Source organism: Quercus lobata, chromosome 11 (genome assembly GCF_001633185.2).
Source record: "Quercus lobata isolate SW786 chromosome 11, ValleyOak3.0 Primary Assembly, whole genome shotgun sequence".
NCBI classification, from domain to species: Eukaryota; Viridiplantae; Streptophyta; class Magnoliopsida; order Fagales; family Fagaceae; genus Quercus; species Quercus lobata.
Window position 1 is genome coordinate 15,132,954 of NC_044914.1, and position 20,744 is coordinate 15,153,697.

Consider the following 20,744-nt stretch of genomic DNA (forward strand, 5'->3'; position numbering starts at 1 on the left):
ACAACCTACCAGGTCGCAACTAGCATACAAACATAATGATTTTTTTTTTTTTTTTTTTTCCTGAACAGCTTTTTCAACCTTTACACATAATCCATGACTCACAACTTGTGCATGCAGGACGTGGTTAGAGATTAGTAATCTCATCCATTGCATGGACTAAAAATTCAATAAAAAAGAAAAATATATTTTAAAAACACTATAATACAGTTTGTTGTTTGTAGATTTGATCATCAAAAATGCAAATTATATTAATTTTCAATTAAATTTAAATTTCTCAAAACTTAGCTAATTGAAGTTTGCCCAACCTAAACTATAGTTGAAGTAGAATTTCAAATCTCTTTAAACTTAACTATTAGATTTTTATCTAAAGTAAACTATTCTAATTAATAATAATTTAACCAATTGTCACAAAGAGAAAATAGCTGCTTGATGCAATCACAACTTTTAATTTTTAAACCCAACTTTCATTGTATATTATATGTTTTCGTGAAATTCTAAGACCACTTGTTTATATTCATAGAGCGATATATGTTGGCTATAACTAAACTTTTTTTTAAAATTTTTTTTTTCCTTGGTGGAAAATAACCATATATTACTTTCCAGTTTAGATAGTCGCTTCCGAGTCTCCGACAAGTCATGCTTTTCTTTTTCTTTTAATCAAACGTCCATGTGCATGGGTTTTACTTCGTCAAAAGAAGGAATATGATAAAGCTAACTTGTGTTAATATTATAGAACAATCTAAAATAGAGTACTGTAGCCCCCAGATGGTAAGCGGACGTGATTTTCCAATTCAAGATGAAAAGTTGCATGCTTTTCCTCTCCTTGACTTCTTCTACATGCAAAGTTTCGGTTCAATAAAGCTACTTCCATGCGATTCACGAAGTCTTGGACCAAAACAAACCGACCTCAAATCTAGAATTCTCTGGAAAATCAAGTGGAAAAGTGCCCCAAATGGAAACAATTGCTCACTAGAAAAAGGAAAATAATTAATTTACATTGCATTATCAATGTAAAATTTACATTATAGATTAAATAAATATGTACAAAGTTGTACACTTGTAAGTGTGTACAATATTGTACACTTTTTGCAATATTGTAGACATTTGTTTTGTTTACAATGTAAATCTTTGACAGTATAATGTGAATAAATAACTGTCCCTACAAAAATTCAACAATCAATGTTATCAATCAATGCAACAATCAATGGTGCCAATCAATGCAATAATCATGGTTGTTGACAATGCATATTGACATGTGTTGACACGGCCTAAGGTGATGACAAGTCACTATTGATGTGGTATAGCATTATCGTGGTAGCATGATGGAAATTTATTGGGTGCTATGGGAGTATACTACCTCTCCTTCACCTAAAGGTGGGCCCTATAGTGCCAATCAATGCAATAATCATGGTTATTGACAATACATATGACACAGCCTAAGATGACGACAAGTCACTATTGATGTGGCATAGTGTTATCGTGATAGTATAATGGAAATTTATTGGACGCTACAGGAGTATACTCACTCTCTCTCACATAAGGGTGGACCCCATGGTGGATGGGATTCATTTCTTTGTGAGAGAGAGGGAGTATACTCCTAGAGTACTCAATAACAACCTTTGGGTGGAATCCATTTCTATGTGATAGAGCTTGGTTGTGACATGTGACATGGAATGCATTTAATTGCTGGCTAGTATGTATGTAGGAATGTATCCCCAAAAAAAAAAAAAAAAGTATGTATGTAGGCAACGCGTGAGCACATAATGCCAAACATCAACATGTGTTTAAGCGATTATAAAACTAACAATCTAAAAAAAAAATTTATTGTTACTGATAATTTTCACAAAGCCATAAAACGTCTAGAATCTTACCTATGCAACAACCATAGTTAGAGAACCATCTAAATCAGTTCTTTTCATAACGTACATATTAGGTAAATAATTGAATCCGAATTCTTAATCATAAAGTATAATGTGCTTTTTATAAAGTACCTGTTTTGTTTCTTTGCTTTATTTTCTTTTTCAGATGAATATCTTATTCTTTTTATAAAGTATATATCGGGTAAATAATTGAACCAAATTATTTTAAATTTTATGTATTGAATTTGAGAGAGTGACATAATCACAGATTAAAATATCGTTAAAACATTAAAAGTCTGTAAATCAACTATCAATTTCTATCAATTTGTCACATATTGTGTTTCAAATGGAGACATCCAAGATTTTAATATATCCTTATTTCATGTTATAATAATAATAATAATAATCATCGTTGAAACACCAGTAGCAATAATCAAGATATTCGATATTGGTTTTGTTAATTAAAAACAAATCTAATATCATAAAAATATGGTTTAGAATTTAGACACATATTGGGAATATATTGTATTTAAAGTAAAATATGAAAAAAAAAAAAATTTGAAATACCTGAAATTTATCAAAAAGAATGTGCAAAAAAAAAAAAAAAAAACTGAAAATGTATCAAAAATTTGAAAATGGATCACTGAAATGGTTTTAACTAGTGACCACTCAGTTTTTTTTTTTTTTTTTTTTTTTATTTTATTTTATAAATTAAAATAAACTGAAAACTTTTTTTTATCATCCTAATTACTTGTGTTCTTGTTGTTGTCCCTTGTTTGATGTTCCAAAGCAGAAAAGTTTCATGGTCAAGTTGTATTATGAACACATTCTAATTCTCTCTTCAAAATAATTCAAGATGCCAAAGGCACAAAGATTATTGTCGAGTTTTAGATTTAGCAGAAGGAGACCCCGTCTACCCACGTGTTGCTTGCCTCTAGTTGTCTTATCATTTAGGAAAGCAAAAAAAAAAAAGAAAAAAAAAAAAAAAAAAAAAGAAGAAGGAAATTTTACCCAAAAGACACGTAAACATATTCACACGTGTGAGCCCAAGAGGCCAAATATCAATTCGTGGCATTTTATTCCTTGTGATCCTATCACTTTTCCAAGGTTAATTCATTTTGAATTTTCTATCCAATAAGATTTCATCATTTAAGTTTATTTATTTATTTTATTATTATTATTATTTTAGAAACAAACACACACATAAGAGAGACAAAAAAAGGATTTTCATCATTTAAGTTGATGACTCTTGAACACATTATTAATACCCTTTTTTTGGGGGCAGACATACCATATGTACGGCACCGGGCTCCCAAAGCCATTTGGGCCTTAGGCCCAAGTTGAACGGTATGTCCCATGGTTTCTAACGTTCATGTCAGATAAACTGGGCTTAAGACCCACCAGGGCCACGGAAGCAAATCCTGCAGTGTTATGTCAGGCCCAAAGCCTGTTGGGCCGGTCTTCGAAAAAGGTACTTATCGCCTCATTGCCGTGAAGTTGCCCGGCGCATCCATCTCCTATGCACATGAGTGCTAGGGAGGGTCCTATCCTGGATGCTCTGCGACTCCTTGGCAAATCCCGCCGCCGTGGCAAATCCCGTCGCCGAACATCATCCCTTCCTAGGAGTAGGAACTAGTTCCAATACCATTCACACCACACTCCTAACTAAACATCCACTTAGCGATAACAATATTGGACCTCCATTTCCACTAGCCTTAAGAGTAATCATGATTTTCCCACTGATTTCGAACTATAAATGCAAGAGGCCAAGGAAAGGAAAAGGTTGTTGAAGTTTTGAAATGAGAGCCTCAAATCTAGATCAAGAGTTACAAAGAGTGAGGAGAAAGCAGTCCAATGATTGTAGAAACGTCGCTGGGTCTCTAAGTTGGAATCACCCAGAGTAGGAAAACCAAAGCCCACATTATAAGTATATTGTGAGCCCAAGAGCGAGACTAGCCCATTAAGCTCGTTCGAGGCGTGCACAATTGGCACCGTCTGTGGGGATCTCCTACAAAACCATGGTTTGGCAAAGACCAACCCTTGAAAGATGTCTGGAAGACGTTCAGAAGGTTCTACTGAAAGTGGCTCAGTGGGATCATCTCGGGGATCCACATGGCAAGAGCAAGGGCAAAAAAGGCATGAAGACAGGGAATATGAACATAGGGAAGAAGAGTTTGGCCTTGGAGAGGGGTCATACCAGATGAACCGAGCAATAGCGGACACTTCGGGGCACAGGCGATTGGATGAAAGAGATGAAGAGCTTGAATGGTTGCGTAGATTGGTAAGAGACTTGGAGCCGGAGGCAAGGGACAGACACCGAAAAGGGGACCGAGATAACGCAGCGGCGGGATCTATGAGTGGAGGAGATCGCTATGGTCGAGGGTCCGAGCAGCCCAATCCCCATCGACACTAGGACCATTCACATTCACGGGAGTCCTGTAGACGCCGGGACCGTTCGCATTCACGAGAATCCTACCGACATCGGGAACGTTCACGATCATTGGAGTATGAGAAGGGGAGTTCATATTCACCAGAAGAGCGACGGCCTCGAAATGCAGCCATGGATGCCATGAGCCACGCCCTACAGAGAGCTGCCCAGTCGCCATTCTCAGATGATATTGAACAGGCCCCAATGCCAGATAGGTTCACCCAACTGCCTTTTAATTCCTACGATGGGAAGGCGGACCCTATGGAGCACGTCAGCCATTATATCCAAATGATGTCTCTACACACTCACAATAATGCGCTGATGTGCAAGGTGTTTCCCTCGAGCCTTGGACCCACAGCATTGAGATGGTTCAATGGGTTACGCAAGGGTTCCATCCACAATTTTGCCGAGTTAATTTAGGAGTTCCGCGCATGGTTTGTAATCTGCAACCGGGTACTGCAACCGATGGACGCGTTGCTTTCTATGAAAATGAGGGTTGGGGAAAACCTTCGCAGCTATGCCAGTCAGTATTGGGAGCTTTACAATGAGATAGGCGGAGGCAACGAAAAGATCGTAGCAAGCACCTTTAGGATAGGACTCCCCGAGGACTCCGAACTACGGGAGTCGCTGACAAAGAAGCCTCCCGAGGGTATGAGATAGCTAATGAGGCGCATCGAGGAGTACAACCATCTCGAAGATGATCGGCTACAAAGTAAGGGCAAGGCCCTACTAACGAATTGCCCTCGGCAGCTCGGATTTCAACCCAGACCCCGGAAGGACCTAAGAATACAAGAGTCAGAAGTGCAGATAGGAGAGGTGAATGTGACGTTTAAAGAGCCAGTACACAGGATCATAGACCGGATTAAGAATGAGCCATATTTCAAATGGCCGAACAAGATGGGGGCGACCCATCTTGATGAAACCAAAGCTTTTATTGTACGTATCACAAGGATAAGGGCCATACCACCGAGCAATATCGAGTGCTGAAAAACCATCTAGGACAGCTAGTGAAGGTAGGATATCTGAAGGAATTTGTGGTGGATTCCAGAAGTCGGGGTACCGACCAGAGCGCTCAACAGAGAGGAAATCCCCTCCCACCACCATTGGGAGTGATTGAAGTTATCCACGCCGCCCCAAGGGGTCTGATCATAACTAGTAGAGGAGTACTGACCATAGTATCCATGGGCAACCACGCAAGAGAGCAATCGCCTGAGAAAAAGATGAAGATTGAATGGGAGCCAATTGACTTTGGCGATGAGGACTTGAGGGAACGGTCCAGCCACACAATGACACGTTGGTAGTTACGGCCCGGATAAGTGGTTTCTTGGTTAAAAGAGTGACGGTAGACCAAGGGAGTGGGACCGATGTGATGTATTCGGACCTATTCAAAGGGCTCGAGCTAAGAAACCGAGACCTATCAAAGTATGATACACCGTTGGTCAGGTTTGACGGCAGGATGGTCGCTACTAAGGGACAAATCTCAATTCCCGTGAATATGGAAGGAAAGGAGGTGATGGTAACATTCATAGCGGCCAATTCATTTTCATCGTACATAGCGATTTTAGGACGGCCGTGGATCCACGCAATGGGGGCTGTTCCGTTCACCCTGCATGTAAAGGTCAAATTTCCCACCGAGCGGGGCGTAGCCGTGGTAAGGGGGAACCAACAAGTTGCCAGACAATGCCTGGTGGCCGCAGTTAATAAGAAGAAGGAATAGACTGAGAAGAAGGGAGGAGCCGAAGAGGCCTCTTCATAGTAATTGCAGAATCCTCGGGAGGGGTTGGGGGCTAGCTGTGCCGAGCGATTAATTAGAGTAAAGATACTACCAGATGTTGATTAGTATTTTCAAGTGGGGGTAAGCATGATGAATGAGGATAAGGTAGAGACATTGCTATTCTTGATACGGAACGTGGATGTATTTGCGTGGAACCCGTATGAGGTACCCAGGGTGGATCTCGAGTTCATCGTCCATAAGTTTAATGTAGACCCGTTGTTCCCTCCAAAGTGGTAGAAGCCGAGAAGGTCAGCCAAGGAACACATCGAGGCAGTGAGGCAGGAGGTCGAGAAGTTGAAAGAGGCCGAGGCAATAAAGGAGATATTCTCCCCAGATTGGCTGGCAAATACCGTGGTGGTTAAAAAGAAGAATGCCAATTGGAGAGTCTGCATGGACTTCATGAATGCCAATTGGAGAGTCTACATGGACTTCATGGATTTGAACTGAGCATGCCCCAAGGATCCTTTTCCTATGCCAAAAATAGATCAGTTGGTTGATGCGACCTTTAGGCACCCGAAGATGAGTTTTCTGGTCACTTTTCAGGGCTACCATCAGATCGCATTAGCTGTCGAGGACCAGGAGAAGACAGCATTCATCTCCTCGGATGCAAATTACCACTATACTGTAATGCCCTTTAGGCTGAAGAATGTCAAGGCAACCTATCAGAGAATGATGACTAGAATGTTTCGGGACAAGATTGGGTGTACGGTTGAAATATATATCGACGACATGGTAGTAAAAAGTAAGCAGGAGGCATGGCATGTAGAGGATCTTCAAGGTGTATTCGAAGTACTTTGACAGCATAAGCTACGGTTGAACGCGAACAAATGTGCCTTTGGAGTAGGTGCTGGGAAGTTCCTTGGTTATCTAATCACCAATCGCGAAATAGAAGTCAACCCCAACCAGATCGATGCCGTGCAGCAGCTTAAACCCTCGAACAATCCGAAGGAAGTACAAATCTTAACCGGGATGTTAGCTGCCTTTAACCGGTTCATTTCTAAATTTGTCGATCGCTGCCGTCCATTCCATTAACTCCTGAAGAAATGGAAGGGATTTCAATGGGATGAGGAGTGTGAAAGAGCTTTCCAAGACTTGAAAGAATATTTGATGCGGGCACCAATGTTGGCCGCCCCGGAGCCCGGGGAGGACCTGTTCATGTACCTTTCGGTGTCTGATCATGCCGTGAGTGCCATGCTTTTAAGAGAGCGGGGGATGCAGCAGCCTATGTACTACGTTAGCAAAACTATGGTCGACACCGAGACCAGATACCTGCCTCTGGAGAAGTTGGTCTTAGCACTAGTGAATGCTACCAAGAAGCTACTCCATTATTTTCAAGCTCATACTGTATACATCTTAACCAAGTACCCTTTGCAATCATTGTTAAAGAGATCTGATTTTACGGGCCAAATAGCCAAATGGAGGACACGATTAGGATCCTTTGATATAAGGTACAGGTTACGAAGTTCGGTGAAAGGCCAGATTCTTGCTGACTTCATTGCGAAGTTTTCACCAAAGGGCATGCCAGAGGCGATTTGTCATGTAAAGTGTCGCCCGTAGAGGGTGTTTGTGGACGGCGCCTCGAGCTCAACAGGGCCCGGTGCCAGGATTGTCATTATCACCCCGGAAGGAGTGTGGTTGGAACATTCTTTTAGGCTAGGATTCAAGGCCTCCAACAACAAAGCTGAGTACGAGGCCTTACTCGTTGGGATAAGAACCGTATTGGATTTGGGCGCCCGAGAGGTAGAGTTTTATTTAGATTCTCGGCTGGTTGTCAGCCAAGTGCAAGGCAAATTTGAAGCCAGGGATTCTCGGATGAAACAATACTTATAGGTGGTGAAACAAGTCATGAACAAGTTTCACACGGCAAGTGTATCTCAGATTCCCCGGGGACAGAATAGGCATGCTAATTCTCTAGCCACGCTGGCATCATCAGTAACGAAGGACATCCCACGGTTAATTAAGGTGGAGCTCTTAGGGGAGCGAAGTATTGATACAGCGGTTGGTGTTGATGTCGCGATGGTCTCGTCGGCCGAATGGTGTTGGATGGACCCAATTATTGACTTCCTAGCTGAGGATCGAGTCCTTGATGATGAGAAGGAAGCTAACAAGATTCGCTGAACAGCTGCCCGATACTGGTTGTCGGCAGATCGAAAGCTTTACCGAAGGTTATTTGAAGGTCTGTATCTGCTTGGCCTACGGCCTGAGAAAGTTATGGAACTCTTGGCCGGGCTGCATGATAGGGTCTACGGCAGTCATGTAGGAGGACGTTCTTTGGCACATCGAGCAATGACTTAAGGATTCTGGTGGCCCCAATACACAAAGATGCGGCCGAGTATGTGTGGAAATGTGAGCAATGCCAAAGGCATGCCCCCCTGATCCACCAACCGATAGGCTAGCTGAACTCGTTCAGCAGTGCCTGGCCTTTTACACAATGGGGGCTAGATATCCTCGGTCCTTTCCCTCGAGCCACGATCAAAAGGAGATTTGTATTAGTAGCTATCGACTACTTCACCAAATGGGCGGAGGCGGAGGCACTGGCCAATATAAGGGACGTAGATGTCAAAAAGTTCGTGTGGAAAAACATCATCACAAGGTTTGGGGTGCCGAACTCTCTTATATCAAATAACAGATTACAATTCAACAGCAAGGCCTTCCGGAAGTTTTGTTATGGTCTTGGCATCAGGAACAGGTACTCCACCCCGGCGTATCCTCAAAGCAATGGACAAACTGAAGCCACTAACAAGGCGATAGTAAACATATTGAAAACAAGGCTAGACAGTGCAAAGGGAAGGTGTGCCAAGGAGCTACCAAGCGTTCTGTGGGCGTACCGTACGACTCCCAGGTGATCAACAGGGGAAGCCCCGTTCTCCTTGACATACGGGGTAAAGGTCATAATACTGACCAAGGTGAACCTGTGTAGTGCTCGGGTCGAAGAATTTACTCCAGCCCGAAACGATAGGTTGATGACAGAACATTTGAATTTGTTAGAGGAACACCGAGAAGTTGCAACCATTCGGCTCGCTGAGTATCAATAAAAACTTGCCCGGCACTATAATAGCTGCGTAAAGACAAGGGAGTTCGGTGCCGAAGACCTGGTACTATGGAAGGCGGTGGGGAACATGCGGGATACGAACGTTGGGAAGTTAGCCCCTACTTGGGAAGGGCCTTACAGGATTACTGCTATCGCAGGAGCAGGGGCTTACTACTTGGAGGATCTAGACAAAAGACTGCTTCCTCGGCTGTGGAATGTCCACAACTTGAAAAGGTTCTATCACTAACCCATTGAACACAGGAGTGTAAATTAAATGAAACATTGTATATATGCTTTATGAAGTAACATTAAGATGATGTATATTTTTGCATGTGCATTAAAATTTCATTATTTGATCTATTAGTGCTAGCCAAGGGGTAAAGAAAAATCAGGGAAACCGAAGAACCGTGTTTCACATCAAGGACAGAAGCTTGTCCCCGGTTCGATTCCCATCACCGGATAGGTGGAAACCTTAAATAAAAAAAAAATTCTAAGGACAGAAGCCTGTCCCCGGTTCAATTCCCATCACTGGAAAGGTGGAAACCTTAAATTAAAAATTCTAAGGACAGAAGCCTCTGCCTGGTTCGATTCTCATCACCGGACAAGTGGAAACCTTAAATAAAAAACTTCTAAGGACAGAAGCCTGTCCCCGATTCGATTCCCATCACCATACAAGCAGAAACCTTAAATTAAAAATTCTAAGGACAGAAGCCTATGCCTGGTTCAATTCTCATCACCGGACAGGTGGAAACCTTAAATAAAAAAATTCTAAGGACAAAAGCTTGTCCCCGGTTCGATTCCCATCACCAGACAGGTGGAAACCTTAAAATAAAAATTTTAAGGACAGAAACTTGTGCCCGGTTCAATTCTCATCACCGGACAGGTGGAAACCTTAAATAAAAAATTCCAAGGACAGAAGCCTGTGCCTGGTTCGATTCCCATCACTGAACAGGTAGAAACCTTAAATAAAAAATTCCAAGGACAAAGCTTGTGCCCGATTTGATTCCCATCACCAGAGAAGGTGGAAACCTTAAATAAATAAATAAATCTAAGGACAGAAGCCTATCCCCAGTTGGATTCCCATCATCGGACAGGTGGAAACCGTAAATTAAAAATTCTAAGGATAGAAGCCTGTGCTCGGTTCGATTCCCATCACCAGACAGGTGGAAACCTTAAATAAAAAATTCCAAGAACAGAGGCATGTCCCCGGTTCGATTCCCATCACCGAATAGGTGGGAACCTTATATTAAAAATATCAAGGGCAAAAGCATGTCCCCGGTTCGATTCTCCTCACTGGACAAATGGAAACCTTAAATTAAAAATTCAAAGGACAGAGGGTCTGTCTATGGTTCCATCCCTATCACCAGACAGGTGGAAACCTTAAATTAAAAATATTAAGGGCAGAAACATATCCTCGGTTAGTTTCCAATCCCTGGACAGGTGAAAGCCTTAATAAAAATTCTAAGGACAAAAATATTAAAGATGAGAAGCAAACCTATTAGTGCAAACGGAAATAAATAAAATAAAACCATTGTTCAGTCACCACAGCTCGGTGACCATAGGAAAATAAGTCCGAAAGTAAATAGGAAGAAAATTAAAATCATTGTTCGGTCACCACAACCCGGTGACCCTAGGCAAACCTTAAAAAGGCAAGTAAAGTAAAGGCAAACGTAAAAGAGACTAGTATTATCACTAAGTTTAAACGGATGGGTCAGTAGTTGGGGGGTGTGCTGCTTCATCAGCTGGTTGAGTAGCGGTGTCCTCGGCCCGTGGTTGTTAAGATTGCTCGTCATCTGCGGCGTGAAGAGTGCTAGAAACCTCTGGATCAACATGGGCGTCAATTGCTTGGATCAGCTCCCTCATACTGGTAGTTTCCTCCTCATCCACCACATCTGCCTGACTTTGGGAAGGAGGTGGAGGGTCCAGGTATGGAATCTAACTTGGGTCTCTCAAACGGGAGTCCTTGGCCACTCCCATCACCTGGAGGGCCACTAGCCAACCCTCCCCGAACACTTGAAGTCGGGCTTGATGAACAACAAGCCCCACAGACTTCTCGGCGTCTGCAAATCCCTCATCGTACTACTTATTTTCGCAGGCTTCAAGGGCTGCCTTAAGGTCAGCTATCTGGTTGGCCAGGGCCAAGTTGAGACTATTTGCCTCTGCTCGTTTCAGCTCTACACCCTCCAACCAGCTCTCCACCTCAGCTCTTCCCTTCTCCACCACTTGACGAGCTTTCTCCGAGGACTGAGCTTTTTTCTCCGTAGCCTCGATAGCCCTGCTTTTCTCCTTTGTGTTATCATTGGCAACATCTTTCAAAGCTTTTTTCCGCTCGGCGTCCTTGGCAAGCTCCGTCAATCTTTCACTAAGGATGTGGGTCATCTGTGCAGACTGGTAACGTAAAAACAAGTGTCAATACAGAAGAATACTTCCTGTATTTAAGTAAATGAATAAGGAGTGAGAGAGAAATTACTGCGATGGTGTGCCACTATAGCCGTCTCACCAACGAGTCCTTATCCTCTTCAGAGAAGAAGCGAACATCCTTGGGCAGCAACAAGCCATGCACTAAGCTCTGTGCTACCCTACCCCCCTCGCCCTTATCCAACACTATCGCACTGGCCGTGGTTGGCAGAGGTCCCTTTCCAAGCTTGAAGGTAGGCTGCTAGGGGACTACGGGCTGGAAGGAGGATGCTGCTTTCCCACCAGCTTGAACGGCAGACGGAGATTCGACAAGTGGCTCCCGGATCGTGATTCCGCAGGGCAGCCAGGGTGGGGTCTTTGATGGAATGACTCTTGGAGCCTTGGACGGTTGATCATCAATGCGTTGTTTCTTTTTTGCACAGCTGGAAGAGGGGGGGGGAAAAGTGCTCGGCCTTTGCCCTAGGGTTGTTGAGGCTTAAGGAAGGGTTGAGAGCTAGGCAAAAATCGGCTAACCGTCAGTTTTTGCCTTGTCACCATCTCGGCGACTAGGTCAACCTCGGCTGCTTCTTGTTCGGCTGGCTGGACCGAATCTACCTGTTCCTCGACGGGAACGTGCTCCTGATGGCTTCGAGAGACCCGCTCGACAGATTCATCCCTGATCGGGGTTAAATATTCTGCTGTTATATAAGGCAGACCGAGTTCCTGGGCTTCACCAAGGGTCAGCTTTGGTGGGAGGAAGTTTACGTGTTGCACGTCTATGTAAGACAGCAAAGGGCTGTCCAGCAATAAGTCTTGACTAAAGGGTTGCCAAGTCTTGTACACAGGGACGCAGCCGAGTATGAGATGTGATGCCCGGAGCTGCCCGTCAGTGTGAATGAATATTTTGGACCTGAGGACAAAATTCAAGTCCCTTACATGCACCACCCTAAGATCCAGGATGAATTCTTTGCCGTCTGCAACGAAGGAACACAGTAAATTAGTACCCGGATGGATAAAACAAACGAAGGTAAACAAAAAGGAAAATAAGATGGACGGTTAGGCAATATGAACCAACATCATGCGGCGAAAGTGGGCAAGGGATCTCATCGGCAAACTAGTTGCCACTCACTCGAACAAACTCCCCGGCTGAGTTTCTGTTTGAATCAGGTAGGAATGAAATCAGTCGTACCCGGTAATTCCTAACTTTTAAATAATAGTGGGTGGTTTTAGTTCCGCACAGACTGTACATGTAATTTATTTCATGGTTGTTCACCTCCAAACCGTATAACTGATTCAACCTATCAACGCAACTAACTACCCGGTAAAATTTAGGAGGAAGTTGCTCGGGGCTCAAACCATAAAATCTAAGGGTAAGCAAGAGTGGGCTCACTGGAAATCTAACCCCACCCTCCAAAATTTCCATTAAAGGGAAGAACGCGGTACTTGACCTGGAGCGCCTGTAAAAAGCAATCTCGCTCTCATGACAATACGCCACATTCACATCCTCAGGGGTGTTGAATGTCCGCCTAAAAGTGGCTAGGGATGCCCTAGTATTTAATAGATGAGCAAAACCCATCCTAAACTCTAGAAATTGAAGTAAGAGATTAAAACAAGATAGAAAGGGAGAGAAACTTACTTTGGGCTCTAAAAAGGAAGGGTGCTCTGGGCTGGAGGGTGAACGCATAGAGAGCTATTGTAATACCCCAATTTTGTTTCTATGATTATCACTGCACCTTGTCATTTTTAATATAGAGTTGAGGTACTATATGTGTGTGCACAGTAAGATGGGAGTAGACAATTTTGTGGTGCTATAAATAGGTGAGAAAATTAAAGTTTTAGTGCATACAATTTGGTGCGGCAATTAAAATAATAAATAAAAGATGAAGATGTTTTATGGGCTTCTTGGAGACTAAAGAGATAAGCTCAAGTGGATTTTAAACTCCAGCCCACTACCCCACCAAGCCTACATCTCTGATGTGTTAAAATATAAGTTGGAGGAAAAGATAAATTAGGGTTTTCGTAGGAAGTGTTTTATCAAGGAGGCTAAGAGGTGTTTTTCCTTGGAGTTAGAGCACATACAATTGAAGAGACAATCAGATTGTTCGAGGTATGATTTCTCACCGTTAGAAACAAAGAATTAAGGAGTTAGAATTTTATTATGAAAACTTTAGTGATGTGTAGATTGTGAGATTGGTAATTTCTTAGATTACGATTTTTACACTGTTTCAATTATTCTTGAATCTTAGAATGCCACTGTTCAGAGTCTAAAAGAATAGCCAAAATTATTTAAAGCATGAATAAGGCTGCATCGTTTTGTAGGGACTTTTGGGCTGTTGATCTATGCCGTAGGGTTAATTATGAATTGTTGGAGAAATTGCAACCGACCCCACACATGAAATCTCATTTTGTCAAAATCCAAGTCCTCTGATGGATGATTAATGGCCTTGGTAGTCTTTGCCTAGACTTTGACTATTTTTCCTACCATAATGAACCATTAGAAATCAACACGACTACAATTCTTTAAAGGATAATGGCAGACTTGTTTCTTCTATCAAATTCTAAGTTCATCTCAAATTAATGCTTAGATATTAAATACTTTAGGGTCAATGATATTAAGTCCATGAACAAGTCATATTAGTTTTGGCCCATGGTTTTTCATTTGGATATATATTAAATCCTAAAGTATTAGTTGCTGCCTCTGAGTTTTGATAAATTCAAGGAAACACATTTTTGGGTAGAGATACTTTGCATTAGTACTATCATTTAGTTCAGCAAAGTATTTTACTAGTGAGTCAGTTTGTATAGTTCAATAAGCTTTATATTTTGTGGAGGATATTAAATAATTTTCATGATTGATTCTAGGTCCTAACTAAGAGTATTTTGAGATTATTTGGAGGGTGTTCCAGCTGGACTTTCAGAGTGATTCAAGTCTAGTAAGTAATTATGCATAATATGCACAAGTTTTGTCTATTAGGTTCTTAGAAGTTAAAAGTTTTCAAAAGTTTTGTATTTCAAACTTATATTTTCTAAAGTTTGTCAAAAGTATTTTTGCTTCATTGAAAGAGAAATTTCGACTATTAAATAATGCTTTTAAGAGATACTTCGAATTTTAAATAACGTTTTGAATGTCCAAATCTCATTTAAAAGATGATTTCTAAACTAATTTATTTTCTGAAAATAATTGAGTTTCAATGTAAATTTTCTAAAAGGTTCTAGTTCTTTAAATTTGTTAAACCAAGTGATTTCAAAGTCATATTCCTATTCTCCAAATGGTATTTAAAATGTTTCTTTTAGCAAATTGAATTTTCAGATTTACTCAAGAATTGTAATATATTTATATAAACTCCTCAGTTCCATTTGTTCCCCATGAGAGTCAAGCATCCTGTGATTTATGTTCTCTTCGATATTGTGATCTTTGATATGCCTCTGTATTTGGAATAATTGTTAATATCAAGTAAATTATTATATTTTGTAAAAAATTTGCTTTTGTGATATGTGACTCAAAATAAGTTTTTTTTTTTAGAATTGATCAGATAAATCAGATATATGTGTAAATCTGCTCACAGGATTGTATGCGAGAATATGTGTTGATCCCTCACCAGCAGGGGTTAGATGTTGGTATCCACTCACAGGATTGTATGTGAGAATATGTGATGTGTATATGTGACATTGTGCTCTGATCAATTTTATGTTTGTGATTTCAAATGATTTTAAGATGTGATTACATATGTATTAAGTGATTCATTATATGCTTTGTGGAATAATTATTTTTGATATCATTGAATGAGTTTGTAAGAAAGCAAAATACTCATGCTTTGCTTGACTCTATTCCATTGTGTATTATGTATAATTACTTACTGGATGTGTGGCTCACCCCATCAATTACAATTTTCAGATTAAAGCTTAGTTGGGGAACAAAACCTTTGGATTGCTTCGTAAGGTGCAAGGTAGAGCGTGGAAGTTTTAGGTGAAGTCAATAATACTTGAAGTCTTAAAAGATTATTAGTTATTTTTTTATTTTGCTTTAGATTTCACAGTATTTTAGAAATTATTCTAAATTTGTGGATTTTAGTTATTGTAAGAGATTTATCAATAGCATTGTTTATTTGGATTTTTGAATTATGTTTAAATTAATCATGTTTACTGAGTTATGTAAGATCAGCAAGTTGTCATGCATCTAAATTCATGTTCCATGGATTTGGGTCATGACAGCTATGCACGGCAGGGAGGAAATTTTTTGAGAGAAGAATGTAAAAGTGGGAAAGTGATTTAGAACGAACTATTTATAGGGGCTGAAAGGGATAGAATAAATGCCATTTAATAAATAAGAGGCGGGAAACTCTATGAATCCCATCCCAAAATGCCACATGCGTGCCGCCTTGGTTCGCGAACCGTCAGTTAATAATGGCGACCCAGCCAAACATCAGACACGATGCGTCTTTTGAGGGCACCTTAATTAATCTCTCAACCGCTTAGTGACTACTGATTGATCTTCCCGGGTTGCTGCTGTCCATTGAATTCCTTGATTCGCCCTTGGGCTCCGAGCACAAATCAAGGGGGGGCTAATGTACAGCACCGGGCTCCCAGAGCCATTTGGGCCTTAGACCCAAGTTGAACGGTATGTCCCACGGTTCCTGATGTTCATGTCAGATAAACTGGGCTTAAGACCCACCAAGGCCACGGAAGCAAATCCTGCAGTGTTATGTCAGGCCCAAAGCCTGTTGGGCCGGTCTTTGAAAAAGGTACTTATCGCCTCATTGCCGTAAAGTTGCCCGGCGCGTCCATCTCCTATGCACATGAGTGCTCGGGAAGGTCCTATCCTGGATGCTCGGCGACTCCTTGGCAAATCCCGTTGCCGAACATCATCCCTTCCTAGGAGTAGGAACCAGTTCCGATGCCATTTACACCATACTCCCAACTAAACATCCACTTAGCGATAACAATATTAGACCTCCATTTCCACTAGCCTTAAGAGTAATCATGATTTTCTCACTGATTTCAAAGTATAAATATACGAGGCCAAGGAAAGGAAAAGGTTGTTGAAGTTCTAAAAGGAGAGCCTCAAATCTAGTTCAAGAGCTACAAAGAGTGAGGGGAAAGTAGTCCAATGGTTGTAGAAACGTCGCTGGGTCTCTAAGTTGGAATCACTCAGAGTAGGAAAACCAAAGCCCACATTATAAGTATATTGTGAGCCCAAGAGTGAGACTGGCCCATTAAGCTCGTTCAAGGCGCTCACATATGCTATTATAGAAAGATAGTACATTGCAATTCAAAATGTGTTTGGAGGTTTAAGGTAGCGAAGTTCAAGTTGTATGGTATATACACACACACACTAGCCTTATCACACGTGCTTTGCACGTGCGATGAAACCTTTTTTTTTTTTTTTTTGGATAAATTTCTTTTGAAGACATGGATTAGTAAGAGAATATCCAATTTTGTAGGCATTTTAAGTAGAGTTAGAAACATATTTTTATTGGGTTATCCTTAAGTTTTTTCCTTTTTTTTATTTTTTATTTTCAAGGATAAGCAACAGAAGTTTTTTTTTCCTATTAAACTTAAAAATTTAGAACCACATAAAAGTCTAGTTTAAAGAGGAGAATCCTCTTATAAATATTATATATATATATATATATATCTCTCTAAAAATACATTACTACTAATGATTTTTACAAAACTAGAATCTTACTTTTGCAACAACCATAGTTAGTTCTAAATTTGTTCTTTTCATTATGTACATAGTGGGTAAATATTAAATAAGAACGAGAATTCTTAATCATAATATTCTTTTTTTTAATGAAGTTTTTATCTTTTTGAGAACCATAAAGTGCCTATTTTGTTCCTCTACTTTATTTTCTTTTTTAGATCATTATCTTATTTTTAAATAAAGTACATATTGGGTAAATAATTGTACCAATCTTTACGTATTAAATGTGCAGTATGTACTCATATTCAAGGAGAGAGAGAGAGAGAGAGATCCAGTAACGGTTGAAAATATTATTAAAAGTATTAATATTTTCATCAGAGTTATTCATGATTCAAAATTACCACCCCATTGTTATAAGTTGTAAATTGTAACTATCAAAATTATCACACAAAAAAAATTGTCAAAACATACCACAATCAAGATATCAGTCTTGTTATTGTTAATTAAAAACAAATACAATATCTTAGAATATAGTTTAAACTTCAAAGTTAAAAAACATATTTGCAATATATTATTTTTTAAGTAAAATATGATAAAATATTGAAATACCTGAAATATAGCAAAAGGTATGTTTAAATTTAAAAAAAAAAAATAGAAGCTGAAAATGGATAGGAAAATATAGGGAACTTGTCAGAAAATATTGGATTTTTTTTTTATTGCAAAAATATTGGATTATTAAAACACAATTAAATATGGATCACTAAAAATTCAGCAAAAAAAAATATGGATCAAAAAGCTTTAGAACAAAGTACTAAAGTTTCATGGTCAAGTCAAGCCGTATTATAAACAGTGATGTAGGCCCATATTCTAAATCTCACTTTAAAATGCTAGATGCCAAAGATCTTTGTCGAATTTTAGTTTAGCAAAAGGAGACCCTGTCTATTCTCATTTCTTCAAGGAGACCCCCGTCTATACTCAATTGTTTTTTTTTTTTTTTTTTTTTTTTTTTTTTTTTTTTTTTTTTTTTTCTGTGGCTTGGTACACGTTGCTTTGCTCTGGATGCTATACTTCTAAGTCCTATCCTTTAGAGAAACGAAATTACCCAAAAGAGACGTAAACTTCACCACACATTTTGCTTTATTGAACGACTTCAAGTCTCCAATGAAAAAGAAATAATGAATAGCATCGTTCAATAAACTAAGGACAAAGTATGCAAAAAGAAAATTAACTATAATTGTCACATCTAATAAAAAAAAAATTAAGTAAGGTTGTACCCTAAAGTTACAATTTTACTCAATATCATTCACATTATTACATATTTTGAAAATCTAACCGTTAAATTACATATTCTTTATGCTCTTAATACACATATCAAATTTTGTATCAATTGGATATTATTTACTATATAATCTATCAGTTTATATTTTATGCATAATTTTAAATTACAAAATTTTGCAATTTAAACAATTTATTGATGACATAGTTACTAATCTTTAATTTTATAGAAATTTTGCAAGCATGGAGAATATAAGAAGAAAATGTAATCTAACGGTGGATTTGTTAAAATTCACCTCTAATAAAAAGTTATAAAGTAAGGTTGTAACCTTAAACTACAACCAATTTTGTCGCTAAACTTTGTTCATAAACTAAAAAAAATTCTTATAAAAAATAAACAAAATATATTTTTTTAAATAATAGTTTACAACATAGATTAATTTTATAAAATTTCAATAAAAATTGTGAATTTTATTTTAAGGCATTTTAATTTGATATTATCATTTATTTTTCTTTGATGTTGCTCGCTAAGACTCCAAGATAGCTATTTCAGGAAACCAAGCATCAAAAAAGCTTCTACATCTCATGTGCTTAAAAAAAATTGGTTATGTGCTACATTAAACTGCTACTAGTAGTAATTCACTACAGCACACTCCTACTTTCATTTTATTATTTTCAATTCTCTCTCTTCTCTTTCTCCCTGATTTGCATTCTCTATCTCTTGTTTGCCTTAGTACTGCTCTCTTACCCCTCTCATGCTTTGGTCTCTCTTATAATCTCTCTCAGACCTTGCCATTGATGCCTCTAAGTTGCAGATCAATGTAAGAAGTGGCTATGGGTTATAGAGATTGGCAAAGCCTTCAACCATGTCGTTTTCATCTCCTATATTGTGCTACCACTAGAAATTAACTGAGAAGCTAAGATCTCACCAATATATAGAAACCCAAACCGAAATATGGAAGTCCATTGTTTTCATTGTGGGTATGTGCAGTAGCGGCTCCAAGAATTTTCTTGAAAGGGGTCATTAAGAAAGTTAAATTAAACAAATTTTAATAAAAAGTGAACTTGAATATATTGTGTTATTGAAAAAAAAAAACACATACATGAAATTTTCATATTTTTTCATTCTCAAAAAAAAAAAAAAATTTCATATTTTGAAATCGTCACATGATAGTTTAGTATCAATTGTCATTATCTATTGTCAATGTAGATGTGACCATTTTACTTTGTTAAGTTTGTAGTATAGCATTTTTATTTTTATGTAGTTGTCATTATTTATTTGTTATTTTTTTTTTTATAAATTATTGACCCACATAACCACACTCATCCATTCATAAATAATACATTTAACAATTACTAACTTTACTATTTTTTTTCTTAAATCACTAGTTTTATAATAAAAATTATTATAACATGATAACAATATACACACTAAACAAATCCTCTGTATTTCTTGGCTATTAAATTATATAAAGTTATAGTATATTTATAATATACATGTACCTATTCACACACTTCACAATTCACACAAATAACATTATATCAATAAAATAAAATAAAATAATGCAAAAAATTAGTATCGAACACACGCACACTCACACACACACACATATATAATATCAATTTATAATAAAGAGAGACATTCAGAACTCACAAACACTCAAATTTTACTCTTAGAGTCGGAGATACATAGAAAGTCAGATAGAGAATAAAGATGAGATAAGATTCATGAGAGAAAGGGAGAGTGATTTGTGTTGTTAATTAGTTTTGAGATGAGCGGATCTATGTTGTTTGATTTTGGGCTAAATTGATTTGTGATCAAGGTGTGCAAGATTTAAGCCAGATTGTGCAAAAATATTTTTAAGGGTAATTAAATTAATAATAAATATTATATATATATATATATAAATATTTTTTTTTCAAGTCAGGGTGTTCATTTGAACCCCCTGAATTACAAGTGCAGCCGCCCCTGGGTATGTGGCTAGGTTTGTTTGGGTTGTGGTTGTGTGGTGGTTGTGCGTCATGGGTTATCAAGTTTGGATTTTTTTCAGGAGGTTGTAAGTTATTTTTAAATTATTTTACGGTGGTTGGTGGTGATGGCTGGTAACTATGGGTTTTTGTGGTGGTTGCTTTATATTATTTTACTAGGTTGTTTATATTATTTTATGTGTTGTAGCTATAATAGAAGATAAATACTCAAAATAGCTTTTTGAAGTGTAAAATACTAAATTTTTTAGCTCATAGGATGTGAATGCTTGACAGCACATAAACACAAGAAAAGTTAAAACAACATCGTTAAGTGCTTAGAGCATTCCCATCCGATGCTTTATTTTGTG